Source organism: Aptenodytes patagonicus, chromosome 5, assembly GCF_965638725.1.
Source record: "Aptenodytes patagonicus chromosome 5, bAptPat1.pri.cur, whole genome shotgun sequence".
Classification (NCBI taxonomy): Eukaryota; Metazoa; Chordata; class Aves; order Sphenisciformes; family Spheniscidae; genus Aptenodytes; species Aptenodytes patagonicus.
The window spans coordinates 3032835-3049874 of NC_134953.1; the positions used below are offsets into that span (position 1 = coordinate 3032835).

A 17040-nucleotide genomic window follows, 5' to 3' on the forward strand; every position below is an offset into this window, starting at 1 on the left:
AGCATCAATAAAGTTAAGTTTTGTAGGTACCCAGGAGGATATAATCTGACTTTTTAATGTCTTCTAAGTCCCCTTATACTAAAACATCCTATCTACCTAGTTTACAAATCAAAAGACACCTTGCTTTAATATCGACTACTGCTCTCCAAGTAGCACTGAAACTCTCTCGGGAATAATTCAACGTTTTACATTGGAGCACTTTACAAATTTATTTCAACCTTTCTGTACAAGACCTTTGCCTACTGTTAAAATTACCAAACATCCAACTGGACTTCTCATAACCTTATCTGCTTTTTATTTGTACAGAAAAATAGGATGCTAATATATTATAACAGTTCAACTAACTATAATGTATTAATTATATTGATTTTTTTTTTCTATTTCTGGCAGAACAACAACAATTCTACCTATTAGACCACAAAGACGCTGCTTTTAAGGGAAACGTTAAAAAAACCTGATAGTTGAATCCATGTATATTTCTCTTTAATCCAAACCTCTGATTTCTGTGTAATAATCTATTGTCTTTTATAAAAAATATTAATAAACTGCAATAACTTCTAATGTAAGAAGTCAATTCTGAAGCTTCCAGAAATCATTATCTATTTAGCTTCCTATTTAATAATTCAGTTAAATATTTTTTTTCTTGGTTTGCAACAAAACTGGATCGTTTTGATATAAAAGAAGTCTCAGGACACAAGAACCTTGCAAGAGCTACGAATTCAACATGGCCCAGAAACGGTTTTTTGAGTTTAAGATTTGCTTTATTTACTATCATCGATAACTTTTATTTACTATATATTTTTATTCAGTATCAGAATTTTGGCCCTAAAGCAACCAGTTTATATTATGATTCCAGTGAAAAACCTCTGGTGGCTGAAGAACTCTGGGATCTCGTAAGATCTCATTAAAGACAAGAAACGATACCACCTGCTCCTCCCTAACAGGCACAAATTACTCTTTTCATACCATAAAACTAGAGATTATAGAGACATTCAGCAATGCAACCAAATGCAATCTTTTTTTTTTTTAAACAGCATGAAATACAAGGCTTCTTACATATTCAGAAATATTCAGATATGAAATGAGGCAAAAGCCTTTTTATGTTAATCAAACAGCCTAATGTCAGCAACAGCTCTGCTATTTAGCAGCTCATAGAAGCTGTGACAAAGGAAGAGGAAAAAATATGTCTGAATAAATCCAATCCTAATAAATTTTACCTCCTCAGCCAAATTGTACCCCATTAAACTTTCTCTACTAAAATATTTCAAGTCTATGGGAAACTATAAATAGCACCATTAAATAAATTATATATATATATTTAAAAAAAAGCCTAAGCACTGCTCACTGGACCACTGAATACTCTTACAAGTTCTAAAAAAACCCATTCCTCTCCAGAGAAAAACACAGTATCGAAAGAAACGTTTCAGGCATTTATGGCCATGTGACATAAGAGATGTTATGAAGAAATGAATTTTTAGCTTAAATTGCAGCAAGTCTTATCAGGTAATAAAATACAGAGCTATTTAAGTGGACTGCCAAGGGAGGAGAACTTTAGACAAATGCTACACCAGGGACATTAGGTTTTGTTGCTATTTCTGTGACGTTAACACATCGATTACAACTTTTTTCACTAATGAGCAGTAATTACCACTAATGAGCAAGTGAAGCTATTTGGGAGATGCAGATAATCAATTTACTTGGTTTACCATGCAATGCATGCAATGCATGGTAAACTACTTGGATTATATTGAATAGCTTTTCTTTCTGTTAATTGAAAAAAAATGAGCCCCCAATACCAAGCTATATACTAACTGGAGAGACAGAGTAAAAATTGAGTTCATGTACTTTACTGAAAATTGTACTTTACATATATTTAGAGATACTTGTTATCTCATATCCTAATTATTTTTAACTTAACAGTTATTGCACTCCATTCTGGTAAGATGTGTATCTCCTTCCTGGTTTTTTTAATGCAAATGCTCTTGCAAAATTAGATATTAATTTGTATGACCTTTTCAATATTTTTGAAGAGCAGGCTGATTAACTAAAATTGTCTCTAAATATTTGACTAAAGAAAGAAGTGAATTGGCTTCAGTTGTATTAATCCCATTTTGTTTTCCCTGTGAGTATCTACTGCTTGCCTGCACAAACAATTTTTTAGAACTGCAAGTATTTGAAGTAAATTTTAATTTGTTTTCGTTTAAGTTCCTATGAGATGTACGTTTCATGTGGCATGTGATGGAACATGGTAAACACCCTGTTCCCAAAAAACAAAGCACAGAGATCCTGCAGGATCCCTTCTAGGAAGCTGAGAAGCAACTGCGTGAACCACAGCAAACCCATTCTTCAAAGAGGAATCCACGTTCCCAGCCACAGGGTTTTGGGATACTGAAAAGGAAGCGGTGCCCATATAAACCCCTGTGGCTAACAAAGAAACGACTTAGAATGAATCCATCCTGCTACATACCCGCTTCTCTCCCACCTACTGTCTTCTTTGGCACAGAAGGAAAATTCACAGTCTGTCTCAACGCCTCCTCCTGTAATAGGTTTCCGTATCCGCCAAGTGCAAGACTTGGTTTGCTCCCCATGCAGGTGAAAACTTCAATGGCACGCGAAGAATTCCTCTGTACAGCACCCCAGGGATAAATGCCACTAGCTCCCCCTGGCCCCAGGGCACGTGTCCTACCGGTGATTCCCATCATCCTGCTGCTACCCCATCTGAATGCAGCTGGGAGTAACTCAGGTGGTGAGCAGAGAAATTTCAGTTCAGAATTTAGGGAGCGCTGCTTTATACTGAGGATTTCAGTTAAGTAGTACTTAAGACGTTATTCAGTTCAGTTAAGACATCATTCTGGCAGCATGATCAGTGGCATCCAATCAACCCAGTTCAGGTCTTTCAAACACAAATCACTGATTTTTTTCCAAGAGCTAACTATTTGTAAGAGTGGTGATACAATAGAGGAAGCGCGGATTTGAGATTAAAACTAGGAAACACACACAAAAAAGTAATTACGTTCTACAAAATGTTTGCTGAACTGTTGTTCGTGTTAGGAGCAATTTGGACATAGTCAGTAAACACCAATCACTGCCAGGGTTAACTCTTCAGCTGAACGGCAGATGTTAGTACCTCTGATATGGGGAAACGACTCAAGCTAAACAGTGCTGAACAGTAAGTGAAAAACATGCGCTCTCTGGTTTATGGTACTTTCCAGCACTCCCGCGCTAGCAGGATCTACGTTAATTCTCACAATAATGTGTTTGATAAAGACCACAACAATATTTGAACCTCTGTGGAAGGAACAGTGACAAGCGTTAAAAAGCCAGAACCAATGTTTATATGAGCTATTGTCCCAGGCTGGGACACTATATTTTCAGTAAAAAATTGTAAAGCAAACAGCCTACCTCTCCTCCCCAGAAAATTTAAGATCTCAAACTTCAGTCAAGGCTTCAGAATTAGTACTTTTAACTATTTAAGGGGGAAAAAAAAAAAAAAAAAAAAAGACTGGTTAACGTATTTAGCCTAAATAGTTAAGATGAGATTTTCCAAGGAGCCTAATGAATACTTCAGCTGCATTTTGGTTTAAATTAAGTGGCTAATTTATGTTGTGCTTCTTTGTTAACTGCTGCTGATGGGCAGGCACAGCAGCGTGGATGCAGAATGGCAGTAAACAGATTTTGCATGACGTGATTATTCAGCAGTAAATGAGTCTGGGGACAGACAAATACTGCTTTCACTTACAGCTGTATTGAAGTGCCTGGCATGGGCTTTTTTGGTAAACATTGAGACGGTAGCTCCCAGAGTGATCATCGGTAGTGCGTGGTTATGAATGGCAAGATTCAAACCAAAGGAGCTCTATTCAGCGGCAGAAACTCCAAATTCTGCCAATAGGCTTTTTTAAAATTACGTATCCATTTCCTTCCAAATAATTAAATCCTCTCAGATGCTATTGGGGTTCACGTCTTCATTCACAAAGCAAACTATTCTCCTTACTGTTTGCAAGACTAAATAAAAGTAGCCTGACTGAGTACGTGTGTCAAAGCTACCAAGTATTTTCACAGACACATTGTGCCCAGTTATGGCTCAGACTCTTCCACGCTGAATAAAAAGAGTAAGTTATAGGAAATAAAATATGAAAGTGAATTGCAGGTACTGTTCTGGTTGCTGGCTGATCAGATGAACAGACTCCTATGTAAAAATAACAAACCTGAGAGGAAAATATTGCACCCCTGCTATTACTGGATCAGTCCTGATCTTTTATTTTAGTTTGAGGTTGAGAAAATTATACATCTATGTGTTTGCAGTGTCAAAAACACTGTCTGAATAGCACCTAACAATTTGCACAATAAACTCTCTATGGCATTGAACAGAGTTGTATTGTGCTTAACGTCCTGGACTCTCACTCTGGCTCCTACACATTACATAAAACAAATAAACAATTATAAAGATCTACAACATTTGAGGAAAAGCAGCAATAAATTAGTCTCCACCTCAAGCTCAGTGGATAGTTGCTGGGATGTACTTTGCATAGATTGGGCTTCAAGTTCAGAGAAAGCTGACTAGAAGATAAAAGCTCCTGATAACCTTCAAAGCTCTGTCCTATCACTGAAAAATGAAAGTTTCCCACACAAGTCTCCGACGGATTAGCAGCTTCGTTGTGTGCAAGCTCTCCCCATGGCTTTTCATTATATTTCATAGTCACTTAAGCCTTTTCCTAATAAAAAGACAATGCCAAGGGTGAGATTATGAAATACTCCAAAGTTAAGTTGATAACAGTTTAATTAAATGTTGCTCACTAACAACATTTCTGGCACGACTCAGGCAATAAAAGGGAAAAATGAATGCTGTAGTTGCTTCTTTCGCTGCCTTTTCACAATCTTCTGAGACGCTCTTCCCATGGCAGTGCCTTTCAGAGCGTGCTGCAGAAGATCTGGTTACCTGACACAGCCGCTCAATCCAGTTTTACGCGGAGCATGAAGGATTCATTTTGACTCTGGCTTTGGTATGGAGCAGGCTCTGCATGATCAGATTTTGTCTGCTGCTTTTTAATTAAAATAAGAGGGGCAGGTCCTCAAAGGGAGCAAGTGAGCATAGCTCTGTTGAAGCGAGTATTTACCAAGCCTTCTCCCAGTGTCAATAGCAAAATCTTCCTGTTAAATTCAAGCGGTACTTTCTACGGTGATGCACATCTCTCTACAGAGAAGGTTCATGGCACTTCTTATAAGCAAGATTAATTCACTTAATATTTTCTGTATTTGTTTCTTTAGATATCGCTTCATTCCTTCATGCTGCAAGTACCACACAGTTTGTGCTCTATGCGCCACGTAGCATGCTTTCACCCTACAAGTCACCCGCGATGGATAAGCAGATAAATGGTTTCCCTAGTATCTCCTCTATTACAACTTCTTCTACAGTGTTACAGTTCTTACATGCTATATTCTTTCCATATCTAAACCAACTCTGATTCAATGTCAGCTTGGAAATTTTACTTCGATGAGTAGTTTGGGGTCAGTGCCTGGTCATCTGCTGTTGTTGAAACAGGCAAGCTAGTGGTATGTTCCAAAATGTGCATAACATCGACTATTTTCTGTGGAAGACATGGAGAGGAGTGATGAAGTTTACATCTCCCCTTAAAACTGGACGGCTCTTATGGCTTTGAATTATATAACACAATAATCTTGTATGTTAAAAACCTATATAGCCTTCTAGTAGATGTTCAGCATACTTATCCATTAATAAAGCCCAATAAATAATGATGATATTCTTAGATTGTGTTAAAACTGTAGTACAAGGGGGTATATAAGAGTTTTACCTGGGCAAACTGGAAATCTAAATAAAAGAATGCATAATGTCAGGGAAATTAAATAAGGAAAAAATATGAGTTTGTTTTCAATAACAGAAATGCCTATAAAAATATGCACAAGTAAGAAATACTATCACATGAAAAGCAAAATTAATTAAATCCCAATATGAAACTTAGCAATGGTACATCTACTAGGTAGTGTGCAAAGCCATGAACTGCTCCGAATCAGACGCTCCTATCTCACCTACAGAACAGCCAGAAAAAACATTCCTCGTGTTTGCAAAAGCAGAAACTTGCAGAAGTGGTTCAACATACAACAGGTCACCAACCACACTAGAACAACCTTCATTTGTCTCCTGATCATTCACGTAAAGGCACATTTTATTGATGCTTTCCTCCAGATCGACACTGATTTTCTGACTCGGAAGCAGACTGGCTGTAACACTTAGTGAATTTTTTCCTCAGCAAAACTCCTGCCTTCATTTTTGCCGTGAGAGCCTTCATTCCCAGACTTGGCTTTTAGGGTAACCACAAGAAACAAACCCTTTTCCTCTACAACAACAGAATCACAACGTTTCACAGGATCACTGCTGCCTTTTCCAGCTGAATACGCTGCCTCCTAACCAACACCGAATTGGTTTCTCCTTGTTTTCTTGAAGAGGCGCTGGGCTTTCCCCTCTGTTTTTAACTTTACCATTCCTGCCTACATCAGCTTCTGTCCTAATCGATTTGGCGTACAAACATGGGTCAACAGGAGGGATTACAGCATTTTACGACCCCGATCCATCGTGCTCCATGCTGAGCAAACAACCCTGGGAAGCAATCCAGCAGACAACAGTGTTTTTCAGACACTACTTGTCTCCTCCCTAAAAAGCAGCAATTTAGCAGTAGGTGCAGAAAGGCACAGCAGCAAAGAGAAGGGCTCGACATATCATACACAGTATTTTGGACGACAGAACATTATTTCTTCACTGTATTCATAATAAATGCTCTTGAAAACACCAAGCGTAACACTAACAGTGTAAACCGAATGGAATTTGCTTATTTTCTAAAGGTACCCCTGTGGTTTTGGACACAGCTTCAATTGTTTCTTTCTCCCTACCTAAGACAAACTAGGCAGATACTGGCGGGTATATGGTCATAAAGGAGCGATGGGTGCATATTCCCTACCAGGCAGTTATGGAGATGTGTTATGCTGAGCCAGAAAGTATCTATCAGCACTTTCACAAAAAGGCTGGCAACTCTACCTGCGAGTGCTGAACCTACTCCGACCATTAAAACCGCACGTGTACCTACCCTTGGAGGTACACGTGAACATACCCTGCTGGCACGTGTGGCAAGTGGGTGAGCAGCTCAGCTGCTCAGCACAGCACTTGTGCCTCTTTAGGGAGGGGGAAGAATCCAAGCACAGCTGCCAAAGCGGTTCTTACACCACAGACTACGTGCGGCGAGAGCTGCATTCGGCAGGGGGAAGCCAGAAAGCTGCTGAGCGTATGTACGCTTTGCCTCAGGAAGGATGGGGGGCATAAAAAGGCACCCCGAAAAGCAGGTGGGTACGGTTATTAAGTAACTGCAAACCCTTCTACAAAGTCCTCTATAAATCCAATGGCATCCCTGTATCAGTAGGTTGTCTTCACACCAGCCCCTTCCACCTGTAGAGAAGGAAGTAAATTTTAAGTTATGGTTATCACACCATGGCCAAACCTCGCAGGCAGTGGAAGGATCAGACTTTCTCTAGTAATGGACTATGTGTGACTGGTTCATCTCGGGAGCTGAGGTCTTCTAATTCAACAACATTAAAATAATGAACTGCATAACCTCTTACCTGCGTGGTACTTTAGATTTTTAGAGTAATAACAAACGTATTAACTAAGAATGATTAAATTTAGAGTAAGAAACCATTTTCCTTTGTAGTATTTCCTAGTAGCAGACGACCTGAAATGGTTCCTTTCTGCTTTCTGTTCAGAGAACAGAAACAAGCAGCACAGCATCCACAACACAATCATCCATATTAATAGCATTCTTAAGGGAAGGAAAATGTACTTTCATAAATTGCCATAATTGTGCCTGGACAAAATGGGATGCGTCATTAGATGACGCACGATTAGATCAGTAGGTTAGATTAGAATGACAGTACAGGGATTGTTCTGTGTTTTTGTGTATAACACAGATGAAAAAAATGTGACTTTAATTAAATGTGTGTGTAGATGCTTTAGCAAAAATAGAAGTCAGAATAGGAAAATAGAAAACTAGAAAGGATTCCAGAAAATAGAAGAGGAATCTGTACACTAGACAGCGGGTTTAGGTATTTCCACAGACAAAAAAATTTGTGAGTTCAGTAATTTTCCATTAACAACTTTATTTCATTTTACTTGAGTCATATTTTAGTTCATGAAACTTTTGATTTTAGAACCGATTCCTCTGAGATTTTCTGTCAGGAATTAAGCTTTGTTTCATCTAATATAGTCACGTGTTATACATTTATATATACATTTATATATACACATTTAGCCACTTAACAAATTCTCGTAAGATTTAGGTGCATTTGCAGGTTAAACCTTTCCATCCCCCACCAGCGTAAAATGACAGGTGCAATGATAAAAGATGTGAATGCCAGGTTACATCGACAAAACACAGTTACATTACTTCTTGGAAATTATTCTTATTAGAAGTGTAAGTTAGAATCTATTGTACCTGGGATACAAAAATACGTTTTTGATTTTTTTTTTTTTTTTTAATCACTTATATTCGTTTCGGAGACAATTCAGTCAACTTGTAAATCAGAGCACATGTTATCTGAAATGACTTTTGTTCACTAACTATACAAACAGTTTCAGATCCGTTGGCCACCATGCATTGTACCATACTGCACAATAGAAATCCCACATTTATATCCAGGAACACAGTAGAACCCAACTCTTCAAAAAGAGATTGATCTCTTCCTGGTTGAGACAGTAAAACTGCGGGCAAAATTCTTTATCCGTTTCTCGCCATCACTCTTTCAGTGAATTCATACCCGCCTGCAATTCTGCTTCTGTTCTTGTCTGTGCTACTGCACCAGCTCACCTCTTCATTAAACCTGGTGGAAACACGGCCTGCTAGCTGGCAGCCCTCCGCCGTGCAGAGGATTGCTCCGGCCTTTGACATATCGCTCCGTGCTATTCCCACCTAATGGGACAGGTCAGGTACGATGGAAAATAGCAGAGTTTTTTTACCATCAAATATCTCTAACAAACCACAGGATAAACTTTAAAAAAACCCAACCCAAAACCTAACATACAATTACAGTCATTGAGAGCATAAAAGGTTACTTTTGGTTTCCAAAATGATTTCCTAAATGATCTTCTGTGATTAATTTTTTTGGGTGGCTAACTAAAAAAAGCTCACACGGTTGCATTCAGACTACTTAGTGAATAAAAGATCTTAATGCATGATCACTTGCTGAAGAAAATGAAAAATAACGTTAGTGAAAATGACTATATCCTTTTTACATTCAAGTTAAATGATGGGAAAAAAATCAATGTATATAACACAGAAAGGGACAAAAAAGAGGAAAACCCATATTATTTTCTGCCTTTTAACTGCCTATCGTGGTTAAGGGGAAAATAATTTTTTTTTAAACTACCTAAATATTCGATAGCATTCTTTTAAATTTAAATTTCCAATCTGCAAAACTGTTTCCCTTTAAGCAGCTGGAACAGATTTCACAAGTTTCTTATCCTCCATTTACAAAAAAATATTCTTTCCTTCAGAGCATATTTACTTCCATAACCCACTTTTCCTAAAATAATCATCAGTTTGATACCGGTTCAAACTGTAAGTGCTCAAGACTATCTAGACCACGTAACCTATAATGCAAATCCTCTCTGTGCATTTCGTTAAGAAAGATGCTCGGCAAACTCAGCCGCACCAGCTGATAACCATACGGAAGCTACTTTGGAAGAGCCAGGCCATAGCAACGTTTACAAAGTCTGTGGCAGACAAAAAAGAAATCAAAATGACCACATGACCATTCAACACGGCGTTTATCCTTGAAGACACAGAAATCAAACAATTCTAAAATGATTTGTAGAACTTCAGGAAAACAAACCAAAACAAATCATCAGCCTCACGGCAGGGTTAACGTACTTATATTTGCGTTGTCAGGAGGACATCGAGAACAGCACAAATATCTCCGATTAAAACAAAAGGCTTTACAGAAAGGCACTATACTTACAGAAGGAATTCAGTTACGTTTTGGATGGACTTGCTACATAATATATTTCTTCAATTAAAAAAAAAAAAAAAAAGAGAGAAAGAAAAAAAAGCTGAAATGACCAGCAAAAAGAACTTGCCACAAAAGCTCTCACCATATTCAGAGAATCTATCAGTGTAAATGACTTCAAATGTCAATGTCATAGATTAAGGTAAGAAAGTACTGAAAAATTAATTACAGTAGAGGAAATGTCTGATTCTCCTCCTTTCATATCTCAGCTCTAACACTGAAGATCTAGATTAGTACCAGCAAATAATTGCTTTAGAATAATGCTATGTTGCAACCTGTTGCATTAGTGTAGTGTAAAATTTGGGAAACAAAATCATGGAAGGCATCATCATTCAGTTCTAAACGCTTGCAAATTTTATTTTTTGTTTACACATAAGTAAAAACCAATTTTAGGACATTTACATTTGCTCAGGAGTTGACTGGACACTTACACACTGCACTGTGAAATTTTAGCATTTTTTATTTTATAAATTTTATTTTAGTTTAATTTAGACACTACCTCTTGTAGTGTCTAAAAATTTTTCTTGCACATTTACTTCTTTGAGTAAATACAGTGTTAATGAAAAAACTAATTCAATCAGGTCATTTTTTTGTACTATTGTACTTTTATCTGCATAAGTTAATACACTATTAATAGATACTAGAGCACATTATGAACTTATGTTTACAGTAGCTAATCCACAGTGCTAGGGTGCCGCAGAGTGTTAAAAAAAACCAAACTATTGATCCGTTGGAGTGTACAATGAACTAAAAGAGATTATCAATCACTTCTGTAAAACAGCATTCCTGATTTATATACCACTTTTAAATGACTGTAGAAATGTGTCCCAAAGCATAAAGGTATCCTCCTGCTACAGTGTGGTTGTGGTAAGGGATTGGAGCTGGTATTTCTGCTGACTCCCTGAAAGCTGCATTACCCTTTCACTTCATCAGTGGAATGCCGAGTTACCCACCTCCTCTGCTACAGAAGCCAGAGATTACAACGCCATCCTGAACGCAAACAAGAGAGCAGACGGTATGAATGGGGAAGTGTAACATGGAGGCATTACTGGGGTCGTTAAGTAATATCAATGCAGAATGGCGGAGTGATCACTGATAAGGTGATCTTAGCGTATTTCAGAAGTCAAGATTTGCATCTGCCATATTTCAGTACATTTCAGTTACTATCATTTGATCTCGCAACCTATTTCACTTGTGCTAGTAATATCTCAAGCTTATAGCCAATATGCAGTCTTATCTCAGGTTAAAACCAAGCATGTTCACCTTCATAAGCATTTGCATATTTTCATGAGCATTATCTGTGCAACATAACCCAGAATCTTGCAATATTCTCACACTGGGAGTCAGATCAGCAACCTAAAGGAGCCACGTTACATCCTGTCGTCTTACCCAACTTGACACGCTTCGTTACCTCTTGTGTTTATTTGTGTCTTAGGTTAGTGCAGAGCACACATCCACGCCCCTTATTTTCTTTGGGAAGTGACTAGCACTTTTGGGTGCTACCAGAAGTACATAATGAAATAACAACCGTAGTTAATAATCAAACTGCCTTTTTATACACTTTTGAAGCATCTTACTTTATGAAAAGCGTTCTAAAAAGAAGTTTTGCCAATATGAAAAATGATGTAGGAAAGGAAAAGTTGTCCCTAAAGGGAGATCATTAGTCTTTTCTTCCTTTTGCTGATAGCATCGTCATAGAAACACCAGAAAAGAAAGAACAATCCATTAACTTCACTTGGATTTATTGAGTTGCTTGTTCACTGCCACCATTCACCATAAAAATGGAATAGATGCATCTCAGTCTAGAAGAACGATGTAATAAAACATCTTCTGCAAAGCATTTTAATAATACTACAGTCATATTTGCTATGTAAATATTCACTAAAACCCAAAGATGAGTAAGATATGAAAGTAGAAATACTATCTAAGAAGACATTTTAACTATTTTAAAAGTTATTAAAATTCTCTTAAAGTTCCTAGATTTGGAATATACAATACAATTAGAGCAATTTAAATATAGACAATGTTAGAAAGGGAACAGCATAAGAGTAATCAAAAAAGAACCTATCGTAGATTTTCAACACTGAGGCATGAGTCAGTCCTGAATGTTAAGCCACCTTTCATGATTATGCTCCTGATTCAGGCTATTGCAAAAATATACGTCTATCAATAAAGGCACTTAAGGAATAGAGTGTGTGTTTGCTTAAAGCTAGGCCTGTCCCTTAAATACGTTTTCAAGCTTATTTTGATGGCATTCTCTAAAGTTTGTAACTCTCTTACTAAGGCTCTTTGAAGATGAGACTGCATTGTTGAAGCTGTTTCAAACAGTTTCTAATCCTGTTGTGCTAGACCCAAAAGATCTTTGAAGAATATGGATAAAGTGATGGTGAATCCTACTGTTCCCGGTACTCCTGTGACTGAACTCTGTTAAATGGTCTTATATCGGGAATCAACGCAGATTACATACCCTATTTCTGTAAACTGTCAAGGTCATTAAACTGCTTTGCTCGTCTTTGCTGGCCATTAGAAATCTCAACACTTCCAGTTAATTCTTCACATTTTTGCCTTAATACAGAATTGAACGTGAAATCAGGTACTAGGTGAGAAATTCTCTGTATCACAAACCTATACGACATGAGCAAAGACATCTAAAATAGAGTAACTTCCTAGCTTTTCAGTTACGACGATCTAACCTAAAACACCGTCCTGCAGCTTGTTCATTTTAGAACCTGCTTTTGCATAAAGCTGATAATATTTTATACTGCAGGTCTGGATAATTACGAAGCTGCAGAGGGAGCTTTTCTTTAGAATTATATCACATACTTCTTCTAGTAGTAAAATGACAGAAATAAATGAGGACTAGTATAGCTTTGACAGGGCAAGAAAAGGACTATCAAAACTAAGACTAAATACTTTTTTACCTGCCAAAACCACAACATTCTAAATAAGCAGAGAATTGAGTATCAATAAGCAATTATTTGTTTGAAATATAAAGTATCAAGCAGTAGAAAATATATAATTCCAGAATATTTCTACACAAACAATAAATTAAAATGAGACATTTTAACTAGATATAAGGAAAATCTTTTACCGTTAGGACAGTCAAGCATTGGAACACGTTGCCTAGACGTGCAGTCCCCCGTTTTTAAAGACTAAGCTGGATAAAGGCCTGAGCAGCCTGGTGGCACCTGAGCTGACCCTGCTTTGAGCACCAGGTTGCACTAGAGGCCTTCAGGTTCCACCCTGAATTATTCAGTGGTTCTGTGACTTCCATTCTACAAATACTTTTTAAGCAAACAGGAAAACTCACAGGCGCACCAACTAATGCTCTAGAGGAGAGACGTTTCAGACAAGCAGGGAACAGAAATAGAACAGTACACGAGGGAGTAAACCAGCTGACATAAAGCAAAAGAAAAATTTTTTTTTTAATGATCACCTCTTTAAAGCTAAAAAGGCAGTAAGTATCAAGCAATATTCTCAGATAAAAGATTAAGAATTAGAGAAAAAAGATTTGTATGCTAGTAAATAATATATAATAGCTAGTAAATAATATATTATAGACCAGGAACCACTTCAAACATATTGCACAGGGAGGTTAGTGCATAAAGACAGAGATAGCAAAGAGGGAAGGGATTCTCTATATTATTTTAACAAGCATGTAGCTCCTCGCACTGCAGTGCTCCTCACAAATAACTAAAAGACAGCGGGGACCTTGGAGAGAAAACATGAGGTTGGCAAAAAGAGCTCTGGAAAAACTGAAGGCTAGCATTTATTACTGAATCACAAAAGAGGTTTTAAGCTCTAGCATAAAAGAAATAAAATAAGAAGTTCTGAATAATAGACCCAGGTGTTCACATATATGGACTCAAGAATAATTCAGAAAATTTAACATTACAGACTTTTGGTAAGGAAAAAAAAGGTACCATCAACAGCAGAAGTAATAACGATACCAAAATAATCAGGGAATAAGACATGGCTGCAAACAGAGGCGTGCCAAACAATGAAAAATAAAAGGAAAAACACCTAAAGGAAGTAAATAGCTAAAAAGCTATTCTCTCAAGAGCAGTGACACAAGAGTAAGGACAGCGAGGGACAGAGTCCTTTGAACAGCAGAAGACCTTGCAAGCAGGTCTATCGGCACAGCTGGGCTATCAACACAAGCATCAATATTTTTTCGAACACCGAGAGCAAAAGAATGAAGGATAAGATGAAGATATCAAAGAGATTCAGCAAGCAATAAAGATGACAAAAGGATAAATGAAACGATTGTGGTACAAACCTTTATACTGTAAAGAATAAGGAGTATAGAATGGGAGTAACGTTACATCATGTGACGTATTTATGAGAAGATAATTCCAAGACAAGGGAATCATATACCGGTATTTTTGTGATTTTTTTATTAGCCTACTTTATTGAGAGAAGAAACTCGACAAATTTAAATCGAAGCTTTAATTTATAAAAGAATTGGGAAAACTGAGCATATTTTGGGGGGCGGGGGCAGGGAATGGGCTTCTTAAAAATGGAACTGTTTCCCCACCACATTCTTCACAGTACCAAAAAGGGGAACAGACTATGTCCCCATTTTTGCTGCACGGGTGAGATGGTAAACTAGCACCACCAGAATCCAGGAACACAGGCTAGACGTGCAGCAAGGTATGTGGAGCACATTTCAGTCCTAAATTCACAAGGCAGTTTGTCACAATAAGAGTTACAGCCGCAAACTTAAAGGTGATTCTGAATTTTCTTTGCACAAGGACTGTTAGGTCCTCACTGCACACGAACGAGCAGACTGAACGGGTTGATTACTGAACGATTCATGACCTACAGCTGCTAAATCCAATCCATAAAGGTATTGAGGCAATGAAATGATAAAAATAGCTGATACATGAATACTACCAAGTCCTAAAGAATAGAGAAAAAATTACAAATCACTTGAAAAAGCAAGCCAACGGCATTGCATTACTCACCCCTTGAGCAGAGCAACACCTGCCATAACAGTTGAATAAAGCAGCATCGATGACAAGGCATGCATTTTAATTGCCTTTCAGATGTCCTCTATCCACACCAATTGCATCACAGTCAATTAAGAAACTTTGACCCAATACTGAGAAGTAAGATATTGCCCTTCCAGCGTAGTTCTCGCAAATGACTAGTCGTATTTGGCAAACCATTCATAAGTAATAGAATTGCCATATTTTTGTTGAGGTTTTTATGAGATAATCTAGTCTTACTGGAGCAAAATCTTGAGTAGAACATGTAGCTTAAAATAAGTAATCTTGGGAAAAACACATGAATAGCTAGTTAACTTCAAAGAAACAGCATAACTTAAGACAAGTACATCCACCTTTTCTCTCCAGTTCACCCTTAAGTCACTTCTTGGAATAAATTAATTTAAAATGGCTTAATTTGTTTCTATAGTATTTTTATAGGAGTCACTCACCTTTTCCCACTAATGGTCAGCCATCTTATGTCAAGACAAGATTCACTACTAATTGAAAGAATGAGATACTCTGGTACTACCCCACCTTGAAAAGAGACTCTCCATCAAGCAAGAGAACCTTTAAAAGCACACTAGAGAGATTTGCAAGAAAAAAAAATAACTGAAATAAAATGTTTACTTGTTTTGGTGATTTTCTCTTCATCATTCATTAAATGAACAGTTAACTGAGGACACTTTCTTGTTTTTGTCTTAAGCACATTACCCAAAGTACAGAAGCATAAAGAAACTTCATGCAGCAAAATTAGCAGGAGTCACACTGCTATTCTCACTGAGGCAGGTTATTAATTTGAATTTAATACAGTCTTATTTTTTTTATGGTACACATTCTAACAATGCACTACATGCAACTATTTATAGCTCAACAATTTTAAAGGTTTACCCTCTAAGTCTACTGTAACATACAAAATTTCCAGCACAGCTGGCTTTATATTCAGTGCACAGACTCCACCTTACAGACTCAAAGAAAAACGTGGCACAAAAGACAGCTAAACTTTTCTTATCAGAAGCAAACTGCCCTTATCCTGAAAACAAATTTAAATTAGTTGAATGAGAGTAATGAGCACAGCGTGGAATAAATACAGAAAATGAAGTAGCTGGTATTTTTTCATTAATATCCCATGCAAGTGTATATTATAGTGATAAATACATATTTCTGTTTTTCTAAAGCTGATTAACTGTATTAACAGTGCTGTCTTCATTTTCTGAGCATTCATATTTTATGAGCTGGGCAAGTTAGTGTATATTGCAACTCCCATTTTTCAAATGCTGTATCACTTCTGGATACAAGAGGGGACATTACCATTATAAACAAGTAAAACTTCAGTGCGTGCGTGTCACACTCCCCATTAAAGCTAAAAAGAGCAGTTGTGATACTTACAACTGGTTCGTAGTTACTCCTGTAAACAGCAACACACACTTAAATAGAGTAAGTTACATTGGTCAGTACATTTATGAAACTAATGGAAAAGGAAAGTCTGCAGGGGTGTAGAAAAAAGAAAAGAATGAGGTGGGTACGAAAGAGAAAAGGCAGGGAGAAGAAGAATGAAAGTTCAAGAGAGGAAAGGAAGATACTCCTAGCTTTGCACAATTACACAAAATTACTCATACATGCTAGGTTTTGTAACTACTGTTGAGGGATTTATCTGTTTTTCAGTTTTAGCTGATTTGGAGCCAATCAGGAAAAGGACAAGCTCACTTCATATGTGAATCCAGCCACACACTTGATCTTGATTTCAAGTTCTGTAGATTATATTAGAAATAAAGGAAATTATATTGAAATAGCCATTGACTTCCCTGTGTTTTAGGCAGAAATCACGAGCAAAAGTAACTCTTATGAAGTTCAACATCGCAATTCGCAAAATTTCCAGTCAACTAACACTCTGAAAACACCCGAAGTCTTTGTAGGCATCCATTTTAAATAGTCTTGGCTTGCACAGAGATACTTAAGCCCTTACAGCACTGAAGAACTTGGTGCT

The 17040-nt window shown here is 37.3% G+C and overlaps 1 protein-coding gene across 4 annotated transcripts in view; it reads right to left on the minus strand.

Annotated features, from left to right (window-relative positions):
- The window catches only part of NRG3 (neuregulin 3), a 427079-nt gene that overhangs the window by 47329 nt on the left and 362710 nt on the right, over positions 1-17040 (minus strand). The gene's annotated exons all lie outside the window — the stretch shown is intronic.